Source organism: Nicotiana tabacum, chromosome 14, assembly GCF_000715075.1.
Source record: "Nicotiana tabacum cultivar K326 chromosome 14, ASM71507v2, whole genome shotgun sequence".
NCBI classification, from domain to species: domain Eukaryota; kingdom Viridiplantae; phylum Streptophyta; class Magnoliopsida; order Solanales; family Solanaceae; genus Nicotiana; species Nicotiana tabacum.
Window position 1 is genome coordinate 64,054,033 of NC_134093.1, and position 15,449 is coordinate 64,069,481.

A 15,449-nucleotide genomic window follows, 5' to 3' on the forward strand; every position below is an offset into this window, starting at 1 on the left:
CTCGTAGGCTTAATAATCGAGTGAGTGATTTCGAACCCGAAGTAATGTAGTCCATAGGCTTAGTAGTCGAGTGAGTGATTTCGAACTCGAATTAATGTAGCCCGTAGGCTTAGTAGTTGAGTGAGTGATTTCGAACCAGAAGTAATGTAGCCCGTAGGCTTAGTAGTCGAGTGAGTGATTTCGAACTCGAAGTAATGTAGCCCGTAGGCTTAGTAGTCGAGTGAGTGATTTCGAACTCAAAGTAATGTAGCCCATAGGCTTAGTAGTCGAGTGAGTGATTTCGAACTCGAAGTAATGTAGCTCGTAGGCTTAATAATCGAGTGAGTGATTTTCAACTCGAAGTAATGTAGCTCAGTCGAGTGAGTGATTTCAAACTAGAAATAATGTAGCCCGTAGGCTTAGTAGTCGAGTGAGTGATTTCGAACCCGAAGTAATGTAGCCCATAGGCTTAGTAGTCGAGTGAGTGATTTCGAACTCGAATTAATGTAGCCCGTAGGCTTAGTAGTTGAGTGAGTGATTTCGAACCAGAAGTAATGTAGCCCGTAGGCTTAGTAGTCGAGTGAGTGATTTCGAACTCGAAGTAATGTAGCCCGTAGGCTTAGTAGTCGAGTGAGTGAATTCAAACTCGAAGTAATGTAGCCCGTAGGCTTAGTAGTCGAGTGAGTGATTTCGAACTCGAAGTAATGTAGCCCGTAGGCTTAGTAGTCGAGTGAGTGATTTCGAACTCGAAGTAATATAGCCCGTTGGCTTAGTAGTCGAGTGAGTGATTTCGAACTCGAAGTAATGTAGCCCGTAGGCTTAGTAGTCGAGTGAGTGACTTCGAACTCGAAGTAATATAGCTCGTAGGCTTAGTAGTCGAGTTAGTGATTTCGAACTCGAAGTAATGTAGCTCGTAGGCTTAGTAGTCGAGTGAGTGATTTCGAACTCGAAGTAATGTAGCCCGTAGGCTTAGTAGTCGAGTGAGTGATTTCGAACTCGAAGTAATGTAGCCCGTAGGCTTAGTAGTCGAGTGAGTGATTTTGAACTCGAAGTAATGTAGCCCGTAGGCTTAGTAGTCGAGTGAGTGATTTCGAACTCGAAGTAATGTAGCCCGTAGGCTTAGTGGTCGAGTGAGTGATTTCAAACTCGAAGTAATGCAGCTCGTAGGCTTAGTAGTCGAGTGAGTGATTTCGAACTCGAAGTAATGTAGCCCGTAGGCTTAGTAGTCTAGTAAGTGATTTCGAACTCGAAGTAATGTAGCCCGTAGGCTTAGTAGTCAAGTGAGTGATTTCTAACTCGAAGTAATGTAGCCCGTTGGCTTATTAGTCGAGTGAGTGATTTCGAACTCGAAGTAATGTAGCCCGTAGGCTTAGTAGTCGAGTGAGTGATTTCGAACTCGAAGTAATATAGCCCGTTGGCTTAGTAGTCGAGTGAGTGATTTCGAACTCGAAGTAATGTAGCTCGTAGGCTTAGTAGTCGAGTGAGTGATTTCGAACTCGAAGTAATGTAGCCCGTAGGCTTAGTAGTCTAGTAAGTGATTTCGAACTCGAAGTAATGTAGCCCGTAGGCTTAGTAGTCGACTGAGTGATTTCGAACTCGAAGTAATGTAGCCCGTAGGCTTAGTAGTCGAGTGAGTGATTTCGAACTCGAAGTAATGTAGCTCGTAGGCTTAATAATCGAGTGAGTGATTTTGAACTCGAAGTAATGTAGCTGAGTCGAGTGAGTGATTTCAAACTCAAAATAATGTAGCCCGTAGGCTTAGTAGTCGAGTGAGTGATTTCGAACCCGAAGTAATGTAGCCCGTAGACTAAGTAGTCGAGTGAGTTATTTTGAACTCGAAGTAATGTAGCCCGTAGGCTTAGTAGTCGAGTGAGTAATTCGAACTAGAAGTAAGGTAACCCAAAGGCTTAATCGTCGAGTGAGTGATTTCGAACTCGAAGTAATGCTGCCTGTAGGCTTAGTAGTCGAGTGAGTGATTTCAAACTCGAAGTAATTTAGCCCGTAGGCTTAGTAGTCGAGTGAGTGATTTCGAACCAGAAGTAATGTAGCCCGTAGGCTTAGTAGTCGAGTGAGTGATTTCGAACCCGAAGTAATGTAGCCATAGGCTTAGTACTCGAGTGAGTGATTTCGAACTCGAAGTAATGTAGCCCGTAGGCTTAGTAGTCGAGTGATTTCGAACTCGATGTAATGTAGCCCGTTGGCTTAGTAGTCGAGTGAGTGATTTCGAACTCGAAGTAATGTAGCCCATACTTAGTAGTCGAGTGAATGATTTCGAACTCGTAGTAATATAGCTCGTAGGCTTAGTAGTCGAGTGAGTGATTTCGAACTCGAAGTAATGTAGCTCGTAGGCTTAGTAGTCGAGTGAGTGATTTTGAACTCGAAGTAATGTAGCCCGTAGGCTTAGTAGTCAAGTGAGTAATTCGAACTCGAAGTAAGGTAACCCAAAGGCTTAATAGTCGAGTGAGTGATTTCGAACTCGAAGTAATGCTGCCTGTAGGCTTAGTAGTCGAGTGAGTGATTTCAAACTCGAAGTAATTTAGCCCGTAGGCTTAGTAGTCGAGTGAGTGATTTCGAACCAGAAGTAATGTAGCCCGTAGGCTTAGTAGTCGAGTGAGTGATTTCGAACCCGAAGTAATGTAGCCATAGGCTTAGTAGTCGAGTGAGTGATTTCGAACTCGAAGTAATGTAGCCCGTAGGCTTAGTAGTCGAGTGAGTGATTTCGAACTCGAAGTAATGTAGCCCGTTGGCTTAGTAGTCGAGTGAGTGATTTCGAACTCGAAGTAATGTAGCCCGTAGGCTTAGTAATCGAGTGAATGATTTCGAACTCGTAGTAATATAGCTCGTAGGCTTAGTAGTCGAGTGAGTGATTTCGAACTCGAAGTAATGTAGCTCGTAGGCTTAGTAGTCGAGTGAGTGATTTCGAACCCGAAGTAATGTAGCCCGTAGGCTTAGTAGTCGAGTGAGTGATTTCGAACTCGAAGTAATGTAGCCCGTAGGCTTAGTAGTCGAGTGAGTGATTTCAAACTCGAAGTAATGCAGCTCGTAGGCTTAGTAGTCGAGTGAGTGATTTCGAACTCGAAGTAATGTAGCCCGTAGGCTTAGTAGTCTAGTAAGTGATTTCGAACTCGAAGTAATGTAGCCCGTAGGCTTAGTAGTCGAGTGAGTGATTTCTAACTCGAAGTAATGTAGCCCGTTGGCTTATTAGTCGAGTGAGTGATTTCGAACTCGAAGTAATGTAGCCCGTAGGCTTAGTAGTCGAGTGAGTGATTTCGAGCCCGAACTAATGTAGCCGTAGGCTTAGTAGTCGAGTGAGTGATTTCGAACTCGAAGTAATATAGCCTGTAGGCTTAGTAGTCGAGTGAGTGATTTCGAACTCGAAGTAATGTAGCCCGTTGGCTTAATAGTCGAGTGAGCGATTTCGAACTCGAAGTAATGTAGCCCGTAGACTTAATAGTCGAGTGAGTGATTTCGAACTCGAAGTAATGTAGCCCGTAGGCTTAGTAGTCGAGTGAGTGATTTCGAACTCGAAGTAATGTAGCTCGTAGGCTTAATAATCGAGTGAGTGATTTCGAACCCGAAGTAATGTAGTCCGTAGGCTTAGTAGTCGAGTGAGTCGAACTCGAATTAATGTAGCCCGTAGGCTTAGTAGTTGAGTGAGTGATTTCGAACCAGAAGTAATGTAGCCCGTAGGCTTAGTAGTCGAGTGAGTGATTTTGAACTCGAAGTAATGTAGCCCGTAGGCTTAGTAGTCGAGTGAGTGATTTCGAACTCAAAGTAATATAGCCCGTAGGCTTAGTAGTCCAGTGAGTGATTTCGAACTCGAAGTAATGTAGCTCGTAGGCTTAGTAGTCGAGTGAGTGATTTGAAACTCGAAGTAATGTAGCCCGTAGGCTTAATAATTGAGTGAGTGATTTTGAACTCGAAGTAATGTAGCTCAGTCGAGTGAGTGATTTCAAACTCGAAATAATGTAGCCCGTAGGCTTAGTAGTCGAGAGAGTGATTTCGAACCCGAAGTAATGTAGCCCGTAGGCTAAGTAGTCGAGTGAGTGATTTCGAACTCGAAGTAATGTAGCCCGTAGGCTTAGTAGTCGAGTGAGTAATTCGAACTCGAAGTAAGGTAATCCAAAGGCTTAATAGCCGAGTGAGTGATTTCGAACTCGAAGTAATGCAGCCTGTAGGCTTAGTAGTCGAGTGAGTGATTTCAAACTCGAAGTAATTTAGCCCGTAGGCTTAGTAGTCGAGTGAGTGATTTCGAACCAGAAGTAATGTAGCCCGTAGGCTTAGTAGTCGAGTGAGTGATTTCGAACCCGAAGTAATGTAGCCATAGGCTTAGTACTCGAGTGAGTGATTTCGAACTCGAAGTAATGTAGCCCGTAGGCTTAGTAGTCGAGTGAGTGATTTCGAACTCGAAGTAATGTAGCCCGTTGGCTTAGTAGTCGAGTGAGTGATTTCGAACTCGAAGTAATGTAGCCCGTAGGCTTAGTAGTCGAGTGAGTGATTTCGAACTCGAAGTAGAAGTCTAGTGAGTGATTTCGAACTCGAAGTAATGTAGCCCGTAGGCTTAGTAGTCGAGTGAGTGATTTTGAACTCGAAGTAATGTAGCTCGTAGGCTTAGTAGTCGAGTGAGTGATTTCGAACTCAAAGTAATGTAGCTCCGTAGGCTTAGTAGTCGAGTGAGTGATTTCGAACTCGAAGTAATGTAGCCCGTAGGCTTAGTAGTCGAGTGAGTGATTTCAAACTCGAAGTAATGCAGCTCGTAGGCTTAGTAGTCGAGTGAGTGATTTCGAACTCGAAGTAATGTAGCCCGTAGGCTTAGTAGTCTAGTAAGTGATTTCGAACTCGAAGTAATGTAGCCCGTAGGCTTAGTAGTCGAGTGAGTGATTTCGAACTCGAAGTAATGTAGCCCGTTAGCTTATTAGTCGAGTGAGTGATTTTGAACTCGAAGTAATGTAGCCCGTAGGCTTAGTAGCCGAGTGAGTGATTTCGAACTCAAAGTAATATAGCCCGTACGCTTAGTAGTCCAGTGAGTGATTTCGAACTCGAAGTAATGTAGCTCGTAGGCTTAGTAGTCGAGTGAGTGATTTGAAACTCGAAGTAATGTAGCCCGTAGGCTTAATAATTGAGTGAGTGATTTTGAACTCGAAGTAATGTAGCTCAGTCGAGTGAGTGATTTCAAACTCGAAATAATGTAGCCCGTAGGCTTAGTAGTCGAGTGAGTGATTTCGAACCCGAAGTAATGTAGCCCGTAGGCTAAGTAGTCGAGTGAGTGATTTCGAACTCGAAGTAATGTAGCCCGTAGGCTTAGTAGTCGAGTGAGTAATTCGAACTCGAAGTAAGGTAACCCAAAGGCTTAATAGCCGAGTGAGTGATTTCGATCTCGAAGTAATGCAGCCTGTAGGCTTAGTAGTCGAGTGAGTGATTTCAAACTCGAAGTAATTTAGCCCGTAGGCTTAGTAGTCGAGTGAGTGATTTCGAACCAGAAGTAATGTAGCCCGTAGGCTTAGTAGTCGAGTGAGTGATTTCGAACCCGAAGTAATGTAGCCATAGGCTTAGTACTCGAGTGAGTGATTTCGAACTCGAAGTAATGTAGCCCGTAGGCTTAGTAGTCGAGTGAGTGATTTCGAACTCGAAGTAATGTAGCCCGTTGGCTTAGTAGTCGAGTGAGTGATTTCGAACTCGAAGTAATGTAGCCCGTAGGCTTAGTAGTCGAGTGAGTGATTTCGAACTCGAAGTAATATAGCTCGTAGGCTTAGTAGTCGAGTGAGTGATTTCGAACTCGAAGTAATGTAGCTCGTAGGCTTAGTAGTCGAGTGAGTGATTTCGAACTCGAAGTAATGTAGCCCGTAGGCTTAGTAGTCGAGTGAGTGATTTCGAACTCGAAGTAATGTAGCCCGTAGGCTTAGTAGTCGAGTGAGTGATTTCAAACTCGAAGTAATGCAGCTCGTAGGCTTAGTAGTCGAGTGAGTGATTTCGAACTCGAAGTAATGTAGCCCGTAGGCTTAGTAGTCTAGTAAGTGATTTCGAACTCGAAGTAATGTAGCCCGTAGGCTTAGTAGTCGAGTGAGTGATTTCGAACTCGAAGTAATGTAGCCCGTTAGTTTATTAGTCGAGTGAGTGATTTTGAACTCGAAGTAATGTAGCCCGTAGGCTTAGTAGTCGAGTGAGTGATTTCGAACTCAAAGTAATATAGCCCGTAGGCTTAGTAGTCCAGTGAGTGATTTCGAACTCGAAGTAATGTAGCTCGTAGGCTTAGTAGTCGAGTGAGTGATTTGAAACTCGAAGTAATGTAGCCCGTAGGCTTAATAATTGAGTGAGTGATTTTGAACTCGAAGTAATGTAGCTCAGTCGAGTGAGTGATTTCAAACTCGAAATAATGTAGCCCGTAGGCTTAGTAGTCGAGTGAGTGATTTCGAACCCGAAGTAATGTAGCCCGTAGGCTAAGTAGTCGAGTGAGTGATTTCGAACTCGAAGTAATGTAGCCCGTAGGCTTAGTAGTCGAGTGAGTAATTCGAACTCGAAGTAAGGTAACCCAAAGGCTTAATAGCCGAGTGAGTGATTTCGATCTCGAAGTAATGCAGCCTGTAGGCTTAGTAGTCGAGTGAGTGATTTCAAACTCGAAGTAATTTAGCCCGTAGGCTTAGTAGTCGAGTGAGTGATTTCGAACCAGAAGTAATGTAGCCCGTAGGCTTAGTAGTCGAGTGAGTGATTTCGAACCCGAAGTAATGTAGCCATAGGCTTAGTACTCGAGTGAGTGATTTCGAACTCGAAGTAATGTAGCCCGTAGGCTTAGTAGTCGAGTGAGTGATTTCAAACCCGAAGTAATGTAGCGCGTAGGATTAGTAGTCGAGTGAGTGATTTCGAACCCGAAGTAATGTAGCCCGTAGGCTTAGTAGTCGAGTGAGTGATTTCGAACCCGAAGTAATGTAGCCGTAGGCTTAGTAGTCGAGTGAGTGATTTCGAACTCGAAGTAATGTAGCCCGTAGGCTTAGTAGTCGAGTGAGTGATTTCGAACTCGAAGTAATGTAGCCCGTTGGCTTAGTAGTCGAGTGAGTGATTTCGAACTCGAAGTAATGTAGCTCGTAGGCTTAGTAGTCGAGTGAGTGATTTTGAACCCGAAGTAATGTAGCCCGTAGGCTTAGTAGTCGAGCGAGTGATTTCGAACTCGAAGTAAGGTAACCTAAAGGCTTAATAGTTGAGTGAGTGATTTCGAACTCGAAGTAATGCAGCCTGTAGGCTTAGTAGTCGAGTGAGTGATTTTGAACCCGAAGTAATGTAGCCCGTAGGCTTAGTAGTCGAGCGAGTGATTTCGAACTCGAAGTAATGTAGCCCGTAGGCTTAGTAGTCGAGTGAGAGATTTCGAACTCGAAGTAATGTAGCCCGTAGGCTTAGTAGTCGAGTGAGTGATTTCGAACTCGAAGTAATGTAGCCCGTAGGCTTAATAGTCAAGTGAGTGATTTCGAACTCGAAGTAATGTAGCTCGTAGGCTTAGTAGTCGAGTGAGTGATTTCAAACTCGAAGTAATGCAGCCTGTAGGCTTAGTAGTCGAGTGAGTGATTTCGAACTCGAAGTAATCTAGCCCGTAGGCTTAATAGTCAAGTGAGTGATTTCGAACTCGAAGTAATGTAGCCCGTAGGCTTAGTAATCGAGTGAGTGATTTCGAACTCAAAGTAATGTAGCTCAGTTGAGTGAGTGACTTCAAACTCAAAGTAATGTAGCGCTTAGGCTTAGTAGTCGAGTGAGTGATTTCGAACTCGAAGTAATGTAGCCCGTAGGCTTAGTAGTCGAGTGAGTGATTTCGAACTCGAAGTAATGTAGCCCATACGCTTAGTAGTCGAGTGAGTGATTTCGAACTCGAAGTAATGTAGCCCGTATGCTTAGTAGTCGAGTGAGTGATTTCGAACTCGAAGTTATGTAGCCCGTAGGCTTAATAGTCGAGTGAGCGATTTTGAACTCGAAGTAATGTAGCCCGTAGGCTTAATAGTCGAGTGAGTGATTTCGAACTCGATGTAATGTAGCCCGTAGGCTTAATAGTCGAGTGAGCGATTTTGAACTCGAAGTTATGTAGCCCGTAGGCTTAATAGTCGAGTGAGTGATTTCGAACTCGATGTAATGTAGCCCGTAGGCTTAATAGTGGAGTGAGTGATTTCAAACTCGAAGTAATGTAGCGCTTAGGCTTAGTAGTCGAGTGAGTGATTTCGAACTCGAAGTAATGTAGCCCGTAGGCTTAGTAGTCTAGTGAGTGATTTCGAACTCGAAGTAATGTAGCCCGTAGGCTTAATAGTTGAGTGAGCGATTTCAAACTCAAAGTAATGTAGCCCGTAGGCTTAATAGTCGAGTGAGTGATTTCGAACTCGAAGTAATGTAGCCCTTAGGCTTAGTAGTCGAGTGAGTGATTTCGAACTCGAAGTAATCTAGCCCGTTGGCTTAATAGTCAAGTGAGTGATTTCGAACTTGAAGTAATGTAGCTCGTAGGCTTAGTAGTCGAGTGAGTGATTTCAAACTCGAAGTAATTTAGCCCGTAGGCTTAGTAGTCGAGTGAGTGATTTCGAACTCGAAGTAATGTAGCTCGTAGGCTTAGTAGTCGAGTGAGTGATTTCGAACTCGAAGTAATGTAGCCCGTTGGCTTAGTAGTCGAGTGAGTGATTTTGAACCCGAAGTAATGTAGCTCAGTCGAGTGAGTGATTTCAAACCCGAAATAATGTAGCCCGTAGGCTTAATAGTCGAGTGAGTGATTTCGAACCCGAAGTAATGTAGCATGTAGGCTTAGTAGTCGAGTGAGTGATTTTGAACTCGAAGTAAAGTAACCCTTAGGCTTAGTAGTCGAGTGAGTGATTTCGAACTCGAAGTAATGTAGCCCGTATGCTTAGTAGTCGAGTGAGTGCTTTCGAACCCGAAGTAATGTACCCCGTAGTCTTAGTAGTCGAGTGAGTGATTTCGAACTCGAATTAATGTAGCTCGTAGGCTTAATAGTCAGGTGAGTGATTTCGAACTTGAAGTAATGTAGCTCAGTCGAGTGAGTGATTTCAAACTCGAGGTAATGTAGCGCTTAGGCTTAGTAGTCGAGTGAGTGATTTCGAACACGAAGTAATGTAGCCCGTAGGCTTAGTAGTCGAGTGAGTGATTTCGAACTCGAAGTAATGTAGCCCGTAGGCTTAGTAGCCGAGTGAGTGATTTCGAACTCGAAGTAATGTAGCACGTAGGCTTAGTAGTCGAGTGAATGATTTCGAACTCGAAGTAATGTAGCTCGTAGGCTTTATAATCGAGTGAGTGATTTTGAACTCGAAGTAATGGAGCTTAGTCGAGTGAGTGATTTCAAACTCGAAGTAATGTAGCTCGTAGGCTTAATAATCGAGTGAGTGATTTTGAACTCGAAGTAATGTAGCTCAGTCGAGTGAGTGATTTCAAACCCGAAATAATGTAGCCCGTAGGCTTAGTAGTCGAGTGAGTGATTTCGAACCCGAAGTAATGTAGCCCGTAGGCTTAGTAGTCGAGTGAGTGATTTTGAACTCGAAGTAATGTAACCCGTAGGCTTAGTAGTCGAGTGAGTGATTTCGTACTCGAAGTAACGTAGCCCGTACGCTTAGTAGTCGAGTGAGTGCTTTCATACTCGAAGTAATGTACCCCGTAGTCTTAGTAGTCGAGTGAGTGATTTCGAACTCGAAGTAATGTAGCTCGTAGGCTTAATAGTCAAGTGAGTGATTTCGAAATCGAAGTAATGTAGCTCAGTCGAGTGAGTAATTTCAAACTCGAAGTAATGTAGTGCTTAGGCTTAGTAGTTGAGTGAGTGATTTCGAACCCGAAGTAATGTAGCCCGTAGTCTTAGTAGTCGAGTGAGTGATTTCGAACTCGAAGTAATATAGCTCGTAGGCTTAATAGTCAAGTGAGTGATTTCGAACTCAAAGTAATGCAGCTCAGTTGAGTGAGTGACTTCAAACTCGAAGTAATGTAGCCCATACGCTTAGTAGTCGAGTGAGTGATTTCGAACTCGAAGTAATGTAGCCCGTATGCTTAGTAGTCGAGTGAGTGATTTCGAACTCGAAGTTATGTAGCCCGTAGGCTTAATAGTCGAGTGAGCGATTTTGAACTCGAAGTAATGTAGCCCGTAGGCTTAATAGTCGAGTGAGTGATTTCGAACTCGATGTAATGTAGCCCGTAGGCTTAATAGTCGAGTGAGCGATTTTGAACTCGAAGTTATGTAGCCCGTAGGCTTAATAGTCGAGTGAGTGATTTCGAACTCGATGTAATGTAGCCCGTAGGCTTAATAGTGGAGTGAGTGATTTCAAACTCGAAGTAATGTAGCGCTTAGGCTTAGTAGTCGAGTGAGTGATTTCGAACTCGAAGTAATGTAGCCCGTAGGCTTAGTAGTCTAGTGAGTGATTTCGAACTCGAAGTAATGTAGCCCGTAGGCTTAATAGTCGAGTGAGCGATTTCAAACTCAAAGTAATGTAGCCCGTAGGCTTAATAGTCGAGTGAGTGATTTCGAACTCGAAGTAATGTAGCCCTTAGGCTTAGTAGTCGAGTGAGTGATTTCGAACTCGAAGTAATCTAGCCCGTTGGCTTAATAGTCAAGTGAGTGATTTCGAACTTGAAGTAATGTAGCTCGTAGGCTTAGTAGTCGAGTGAGTGATTTCGAACTCGAAGAAATGTAGCCCATACGCTTAGTAGTCGAGTGAGTGATTTCGAACTCGAAGTAATGTAGCCTGTATGCTTAGTAGTCGAGTGAGTGATTTCGAACTCGAAGTTATGTAGCCCATAGGCTTAATAGTCGAGTGAGCGATTTTGAACTCGAAGTAATGTAGCCCGTAGGCTTAATAGTCGAGTGAGTGATTTCGAACTCGATGCAATGTAGCCCGTAGGCTTAATAGTCGAGTGAGCGATTTTGAACTCGAAGTAATGTAGCCCGTAGGCTTAATAGTCGAGTGAGTGATTTCGAACTCGATGTAATGTAGCCCGTAAGCTTAATAGTCGAGTGAGTGATTTCAAACTCGAAGTAATGTAGCGCTTAGGCTTAGTAGTCGAGTGAGTGATTTCGAACTCGAAGTAATGTAGCCCGTAGGCTTAGTAGTCTAGTGAGTGATTTCAAACCCGAAATAATGTAGCCCGTAGGCTTAGTAGTCGAGTGAGTGATTTCGAACCTGAAGTAATGTAGCCCGTAGGCTTAGTAGTCGAGTGAGTGATTTTGAACTCGAAGTAATGTAAACCGTAGGCTTAGTAGTCGAGTGAGTGATTTCGTACTCGATGTAACGTAGCCCGTACGCTTAGTAGTCGAGTGAGTGCTTTCGAACCCGAAGTAATGTACCCCGTAGTCTTAGTAGTCGAGTGAGTGATTTCGAACTCGAAGTAATGTAGCTCGTAGGCTTCATAGTCAAGTGAGTGATTTCGAACTCGAAGTAATGTAGCTCAGTCGAGTGAGTGATTTAAAACTCGAAGTAATGTAGCGCTTAGGCTTAGTAGTCGAGTGAGTGATTTCGAACACGAAGTAATGTAGCCCGTAGGCTTAGTAGTCGAGTGAGTGATTTCGAACTCGAAGTAATGTAGCCCGTAGGCTTAGTAGTCGAGTGAGTGACTTCGAACTCGAAGTAATATAGCTCGTAGGCTTAGTAGTCGAGTGAGTGATTTCGAACTCGAAGTAGTAGTCTAGTGAGTGATTTCAAACTCGAAGTAATGTAGCCCGTAGGCTTATTAGTCGAGTGAGTGATTTCGAACTCGAAGTAATGTAGCCCGTAGGCTTAATAGTCGAGTGAGTGATTTCGAACTCGATGCAATGTAGCCCGTAGGCTTAATATTCGAGTGAGCGATTTTGAACTCGAAGTAATGTAGCCCGTAGGCTTAATAGTCGAGTGAGTGATTTCAAACTCGATGTAATGTAGCCCGTAGGCTTAATAATCGAGTGAGTGATTTTGAACTCGAAGTAATGTAGCTTAGTCGAGTGAGTGATTTCAAACTCGAAATAATGTAGCCCGTAGGCTTAGTAGTCGAGTGAGTGCTTTCGAACCCGAAGTAATGTACCCCGTAGTCTTAGTAGTCGAGTGAGTGATTTCGAACTCGAATTAATGTAGCTCGTAGGCTTAATAGTCAGGTGAGTGATTTCGAACTTGAAGTAATGTAGCTCAGTCGAGTGAGTGATTTCAAACTCGAGGTAATGTAGCGCTTAGGCTTAGTAGTCGAGTGAGTGATTTCGAACACGAAGTAATGTAGCCCGTAGGCTTAGTAGTCGAGTGAGTGATTTCGAACTCGAAGTAATGTAGCCCGTAGGCTTAGTAGCCGAGTGAGTGATTTCGAACTCGAAGTAATGTAGCACGTAGGCTTAGTAGTCGAGTGAATGATTTCGAACTCGAAGTAATGTAGCTCGTAGGCTTTATAATCGAGTGAGTGATTTTGAACTCGAAGTAATGGAGCTTAGTCGAGTGAGTGATTTCAAACTCGAAGTAATGTAGCTCGTAGGCTTAATAATCGAGTGAGTGATTTTGAACTCGAAGTAATGTAGCTCAGTCGAGTGAGTGATTTCAAACCCGAAATAATGTAGCCCGTAGGCTTAGTAGTCGAGTGAGTGATTTCGAACCCGAAGTAATGTAGCCCGTAGGCTTAGTAGTCGAGTGAGTGATTTTGAACTCGAAGTAATGTAACCCGTAGGCTTAGTAGTCGAGTGAGTGATTTCGTACTCGAAGTAACGTAGCCCGTACGCTTAGTAGTCGAGTGAGTGCTTTCATACTCGAAGTAATGTACCCCGTAGTCTTAGTAGTCGAGTGAGTGATTTCGAACTCGAAGTAATGTAGCTCGTAGGCTTAATAGTCAAGTGAGTGATTTCGAAATCGAAGTAATGTAGCTCAGTCGAGTGAGTAATTTCAAACTCGAAGTAATGTAGTGCTTAGGCTTAGTAGTTGAGTGAGTGATTTCGAACCCGAAGTAATGTAGCCCGTAGTCTTAGTAGTCGAGTGAGTGATTTCGAACTCGAAGTAATATAGCTCGTAGGCTTAATAGTCAAGTGAGTGATTTCGAACTCAAAGTAATGCAGCTCAGTTGAGTGAGTGACTTCAAACTCGAAGTAATGTAGCCCATACGCTTAGTAGTCGAGTGAGTGATTTCGAACTCGAAGTAATGTAGCCCGTATGCTTAGTAGTCGAGTGAGTGATTTCGAACTCGAAGTTATGTAGCCCGTAGGCTTAATAGTCGAGTGAGCGATTTTGAACTCGAAGTAATGTAGCCCGTAGGCTTAATAGTCGAGTGAGTGATTTCGAACTCGATGTAATGTAGCCCGTAGGCTTAATAGTCGAGTGAGCGATTTTGAACTCGAAGTTATGTAGCCCGTAGGCTTAATAGTCGAGTGAGTGATTTCGAACTCGATGTAATGTAGCCCGTAGGCTTAATAGTGGAGTGAGTGATTTCAAACTCGAAGTAATGTAGCGCTTAGGCTTAGTAGTCGAGTGAGTGATTTCGAACTCGAAGTAATGTAGCCCGTAGGCTTAGTAGTCTAGTGAGTGATTTCGAACTCGAAGTAATGTAGCCCGTAGGCTTAATAGTCGAGTGAGCGATTTCAAACTCAAAGTAATGTAGCCCGTAGGCTTAATAGTCGAGTGAGTGATTTCGAACTCGAAGTAATGTAGCCCTTAGGCTTAGTAGTCGAGTGAGTGATTTCGAACTCGAAGTAATCTAGCCCGTTGGCTTAATAGTCAAGTGAGTGATTTCGAACTTGAAGTAATGTAGCTCGTAGGCTTAGTAGTCGAGTGAGTGATTTCGAACTCGAAGAAATGTAGCCCATACGCTTAGTAGTCGAGTGAGTGATTTCGAACTCGAAGTAATGTAGCCTGTATGCTTAGTAGTCGAGTGAGTGATTTCGAACTCGAAGTTATGTAGCCCATAGGCTTAATAGTCGAGTGAGCGATTTTGAACTCGAAGTAATGTAGCCCGTAGGCTTAATAGTCGAGTGAGTGATTTCGAACTCGATGCAATGTAGCCCGTAGGCTTAATAGTCGAGTGAGCGATTTTGAACTCGAAGTAATGTAGCCCGTAGGCTTAATAGTCGAGTGAGTGATTTCGAACTCGATGTAATGTAGCCCGTAAGCTTAATAGTCGAGTGAGTGATTTCAAACTCGAAGTAATGTAGCGCTTAGGCTTAGTAGTCGAGTGAGTGATTTCGAACTCGAAGTAATGTAGCCCGTAGGCTTAGTAGTCTAGTGAGTGATTTCAAACCCGAAATAATGTAGCCCGTAGGCTTAGTAGTCGAGTGAGTGATTTCGAACCTGAAGTAATGTAGCCCGTAGGCTTAGTAGTCGAGTGAGTGATTTTGAACTCGAAGTAATGTAAACCGTAGGCTTAGTAGTCGAGTGAGTGATTTCGTACTCGATGTAACGTAGCCCGTACGCTTAGTAGTCGAGTGAGTGCTTTCGAACCCGAAGTAATGTACCCCGTAGTCTTAGTAGTCGAGTGAGTGATTTCGAACTCGAAGTAATGTAGCTCGTAGGCTTCATAGTCAAGTGAGTGATTTCGAACTCGAAGTAATGTAGCTCAGTCGAGTGAGTGATTTAAAACTCGAAGTAATGTAGCGCTTAGGCTTAGTAGTCGAGTGAGTGATTTCGAACACGAAGTAATGTAGCCCGTAGGCTTAGTAGTCGAGTGAGTGATTTCGAACTCGAAGTAATGTAGCCCGTAGGCTTAGTAGTCGAGTGAGTGACTTCGAACTCGAAGTAATATAGCTCGTAGGCTTAGTAGTCGAGTGAGTGATTTCGAACTCGAAGTAGTAGTCTAGTGAGTGATTTCAAACTCGAAGTAATGTAGCCCGTAGGCTTATTAGTCGAGTGAGTGATTTCGAACTCGAAGTAATGTAGCCCGTAGGCTTAATAGTCGAGTGAGTGATTTCGAACTCGATGCAATGTAGCCCGTAGGCTTAATAGTCGAGTGAGCGATTTTGAACTCGAAGTAATGTAGCCCGTAGGCTTAATAGTCGAGTGAGTGATTTCGAACTCGATGTAATGTAGCCCGTAGGCTTAATAGTCGAGTGAGTGATTTCAAACTCGAAGTAATGTAGCGCTTAGGCTTAGTAGTCGAGTGAGTGATTTCGAACTCGAAGTAATGTAGCCCGTAGGCTTAGTAGTCTAGTGAGTGATTTCAAACCCGAAATAATGTAGCCCGTAGGCTTAGTAGTCGAGTGAGTGATTTCGAACCTGAAGTAATGTAGCCCGTAGGCTTAGTAGTCGAGTGAGTGATTTTGAACTCGAAGTAATGTAACCCGTAGGCTTAGTAGTCGAATGAGTGATTTCGTACTCGAAGTAACGTAGCCCGTACGCTTAGTAGTCGAGTGAGTGCTTTCGAACCCGAAGTAATGTACCCCGTAGTCTTAGTAGTCGAGTGAGTGATTTCGAACTCGAAGTAATGTAGCTCGTAGGCTTCATAGTCAAGTGAGTGATTTCGAACTCGAAGTAATGTAGCTCAGTCGAGTGAGTGATTTAAAACTCGAAGTAATGTAGCGCTTA